This window comes from Spea bombifrons, chromosome 3 (genome assembly GCF_027358695.1).
Source record: "Spea bombifrons isolate aSpeBom1 chromosome 3, aSpeBom1.2.pri, whole genome shotgun sequence".
Lineage (NCBI taxonomy): Eukaryota > Metazoa > Chordata > Amphibia > Anura > Pelobatidae > Spea > Spea bombifrons.
In genome coordinates, this window is record NC_071089.1 from 123656555 (window position 1) to 123660449 (window position 3895).

General features: G+C 46.5%; 6 non-coding genes and 1 pseudogene across 6 annotated transcripts; all 7 read right to left on the minus strand.

The window, feature by feature from the left end:
- Window positions 1–111: 111 nt before the first annotated feature.
- Window positions 112–230, minus strand: LOC128486139 (5S ribosomal RNA). Its single transcript, XR_008352453.1, has one exon. It is a non-coding gene; the product is annotated as a 5S ribosomal RNA (ribosomal RNA).
- Window positions 231–460: 230 nt separating this feature from the next.
- Window positions 461–579, minus strand: LOC128485119 (5S ribosomal RNA). Its single transcript, XR_008351470.1, has one exon. It is a non-coding gene; the product is annotated as a 5S ribosomal RNA (ribosomal RNA).
- Window positions 580–803: 224 nt separating this feature from the next.
- Window positions 804–922, minus strand: LOC128488399 (5S ribosomal RNA). Its single transcript, XR_008353814.1, has one exon. It is a non-coding gene; the product is annotated as a 5S ribosomal RNA (ribosomal RNA).
- Window positions 923–1150: 228 nt separating this feature from the next.
- Window positions 1151–1269, minus strand: LOC128485564 (5S ribosomal RNA). The gene has a single exon (XR_008351895.1). It is a non-coding gene; the product is annotated as a 5S ribosomal RNA (ribosomal RNA).
- A 215-nt stretch (window positions 1270–1484) lies between these two features.
- LOC128486228 (5S ribosomal RNA) lies at window positions 1485–1603 on the minus strand. Its single transcript, XR_008352537.1, has one exon. It is a non-coding gene; the product is annotated as a 5S ribosomal RNA (ribosomal RNA).
- A 203-nt stretch (window positions 1604–1806) lies between these two features.
- LOC128487461 (uncharacterized) lies at window positions 1807–1915 on the minus strand (annotated as a pseudogene).
- A 254-nt stretch (window positions 1916–2169) lies between these two features.
- Window positions 2170–2288, minus strand: LOC128486847 (5S ribosomal RNA). Its single transcript, XR_008353124.1, has one exon. It is a non-coding gene; the product is annotated as a 5S ribosomal RNA (ribosomal RNA).
- Window positions 2289–3895: the final 1607 nt, after the last annotated feature.

Consider the following 3895-nt stretch of genomic DNA (forward strand, 5'->3'; position numbering starts at 1 on the left):
GCCCTGGGACAGGACAGAGAAGGTGAGAAGGTTCAAATAAGGGTTTAAAGCTTTGATGATGAGCAAGAAACACATGGCAAAAAGCTCTCCCCGGACTGTGAGAAAAGAAAAAGCCTACAACACCTGGTATTCCCAGGCGGTCTCCCATCCAGGTACTAACCAGGCCCAACCCTGCGTAGCTTCCGAGATCAAACGAGATCGGGCGCTTTCAGGGTGGTATGGCCGCAGGTGTGAAAGTTTTTTATTTTACTTCTCTTATTCTGTTGCTGCTGCTGCTGCTGCTGCTGCTGCTGCTGCTGCTGCTGCTGCTGCTGCTGCTGCTTGTCATCAGACAAAAAGAATTATAAGCCCTGGGACAGGACAGAGAAGGTGAGAAGGTTCAAATAAGGGTTTAAAGCTTTGATGATGAGCAAAAAACACATGGCAAAAAGCTCTCCCCGGACTGTGAGAAAAAATTAAAAGCCTACAACACCTGGTATTCCCAGGCGGTCTACCATCCAGGTACTAACCAGGCCCAACCCTGCTTAGCTTCCGAGATCAGACGAGATCGGGCGCTTTCAGGGTGGTATGGCCGCAGGTGTGAAAGTTTTTTATTTTACTTCTCTTATTCTGTTGCTGCTGCTGCTGCTGCTGCTGCTGCTGCTGCTGCTGCTGCTGCTGCTGCTTGTCGTCAGACAAAAAGAATTATAAGCCCTGGGACAGGACAGAGAAGGTGAGAAGGTTCAAATAAGGGTTTAAAGCTTTGATGATGAGCAAGAAACACATGGCAAAAAGCTCTCCCCGGACTGTGAGAAAAAATTAAAAGCCTACAACACCTGGTATTCCCAGGCGGTCTCCCATCCAGGTACTAACCAGGCCCAACCCTGCTTAGCTTCCGAGATCAGACGAGATCGGGCGCTTTCAGGGTGGTATGGCCGCAGGTGTGAAAGTTTTTTATTTTACTTCTCTTATTCTTCTGCTGCTGCTGCTGCTGCTGCTGCTGCTGCTGCTGCTGCTGCTGCTGCTGCTGCTGCTTGTCGTCAGACAGAAAGAATTATAAGCCCTGGGACAGGACAGAGAAGGTGAGAAGGTTCAAATAAGGGTTTAAAGCTTTGATGATGAGCAAGAAACACATGGCAAAAAGCTCTCCCCGGACTGTGAGAAAAGAAAAAGCCTACAACACCTGGTATTCCCAGGCGGTCTCCCATCCAGGTACTAACCAGGCCCAACCTTGCTTAGCTTCCGAGATCAGACGAGATCGGGCGCTTTCAGGGTGGTATGGCCGCAGGTGTGAAAGTGTTTTATTTTACTTCTCTTATTCTGTTGCTGCTGCTGCTGCTGCTGCTGCTGCTGCTGCTGCTGCTTGTCATCGTCAGACAGAAAGAATTATAAGCCCTGGGACAGGACAGAGAAGGTGAGAAGGTTCAAATAAGGGTTTAAAGCTTTGATGATGAGCAAGAAACACATGGCAAAAAGCTCTCCCCGGACTGTGAGAAAAAATTAAAAGCCTACAACACCTGGTATTCCCAGGCAGTCTCCCATCCAGGTACTAACCAGGCCCAACCCTGCTTAGCTTCCAAGATCAGACGAGATCGGGCGCTTTCAGGGTGGTATGGCCGCAGGTGTGAAAGTTTTTTATTTTACTTCTCTTATTCTGTTGCTGCTGCTGCTGCTGCTGCTGCTGCTGCTTGTCGTCAGACAAAAAGAATTATAAGCCCTGGGACAGGACAGAGAAGGTGAGAAGGTTCAAATAAGGGTTTAAAGCTTTGATGATGAGCAAGAAACACATGGCAAAAAGCTCTCCCCGGACTGTGAGAAAAAATTAAAAGCCTACAACACCTGGTATTCCCAGGCGGTCTCCCATCCAGGTACTAACCAGGCCCAACCCTGCTTAGCTTCCGAGATCGGGCGCTTTCAGGGTGCTATGGCCGCAGGTGTGAAAGTTCTTTATTTTACTTCTCTTATTCTGTTGCTGCTGCTGCTGCTGCTGCTGCTGCTGCTGCTGCTGCTGCTGCTGCTGCTGCTGCTGCTGCTGCTGCTGCTGCTGCTGCTGCTTGTCGTCAGACAGAAAGAATTATAAGCCCTGGGACAGGACAGAGAAGGTGAGAAGGTTCAAATAAGGGTTTAAAGCTTTGATGAGCAAGAAACACATGGCAAAAAGCTCTCCCCGGACTGTGAGAAAAAATTAAAAGCCTACAACACCTGGTATTCCCAGGCGGTCTCCGATCCAGGTACTAACCAGGCCCAAGCCTGCTTAGCTTCCGAGTTCAGACGAGATCAGGCGCTTTCAGGGTGGTATGGCCGCAGGTGTGCATGAATACTCTCTGAAGTCTGAATCAGTGACCTGGTGACTCAGAACTGCTCTGAACGGTTCTTTGAGTCAGTGAACTGGTGACTCAGAACTGCTCTGAACTGTTTTTTGAGCCTACCTATACTGCAGCGCAGTACACAGGCGTATTTCAATGTTTCTATTGCATCCCCCTCTCTTCTCACCTCCAAGCAGGACATATTAAGATTCTTTACCGGTAATTCATGTCCTCTAAACCACCTACCATTTTTTTGCTCTCCTCTGAAATCTCTCCAATGTGTCCATATCCTTCTGGAGATGGGTCCCCAGCACTGTACCCACTACTCTAGGTGAGGCCTGAACAGAGATTTGTAAGGTGGCAGAACCTCCACTCTCTTTTTGCCACTAATGCCCCTCACTGTACACCTGCACCCTTCTTGCTTTTTGAGAAGCTTCATTGCATTGTCATTAATTCATTAGAAATAATTACCCCCGAGCCCCTCTCTTCCGTTGTCAAGGACAGAAATCCCGAACCTTCTGCCTCCTGACACTCATCCATTGGCTGATCCATTCAACTATTCTGGCATCCAAACCCAAACACTGCAGTGTATTTTTACGTCTTCTATGAGGGACGCTGTCAGGCGCTTTACTAAAATCTAGATAGACATCTACTGCCCCTCCCGGGGTATTATCTTAGCTACTCAGTTTGACAGGATCTCCCTGCAGGAACCTGAGCTGTTTCGGATCACGCAAACCATTTACTTCCAGATATTTAACGATCCTCTCCTTTGGCTCGGTTCCCAGTAATTTCCCAGTTACTCATGTAAGGCTTCGTTGCTCGAGTTTTTAGCCCATGAGAACTGAATGTGAGTGACTGAGTGAGAGTGTGAGTAAACATCCGGAGAAGTGAGTGAATGTATGGGGGAGGTGGGGAAGACATTTAGAAGAAGGTTTTTTTTTTTAAATATTTAAACAGTTCAATGTATGAAGACCCCGGGAAAGCAAACAGGTTATATCTGCCCGTTTATGAACTCACCTGCTCAGTTTAACCAGGGATTTTCTGCAACGCAAGCAATCAGGAACGATAAGAGTTCTGTCTCCAAAGGCCGTGGAAGTCCAGCTCAGGGAGATCACACAATGACAAATGCTGATAACAGAGAAATAATACACAATACAATGGTTAAATTAATTAACACTTCCCTCTCTGGCTTATATTTAAAGGAACACTTTAGGGACCCACCAATGATAACGCACATCAAAGTACTTTGAAAGTAATTTAATATGTATTCTCTTACCCAAAAGAAGGAGGGAAAACAACAATGCTTGCATACAGGACTGGGTCACTAATTAAATTATAAATTTATAGTAGGGTCCCATATCCCTGGTTGATTAGTAATTAGGTCCTTTTACAACAGTAATTTGTACAAAAACAATGAGAATTACCTCTATAATTTTATATTTATTGATTTGTTTCGCACTCAGTCAGTTCTGCTCTTTGTCCACAGGGTGGCAGCATATCCCACATACAGCGTGCAGTGCTGACTTTCCGCCAGCAGGTGGCACCTATTTTTGATCTATACCTTGAATACTGTTTGCCTGATGTTTTCAATTGATCTGTACATGCAATGC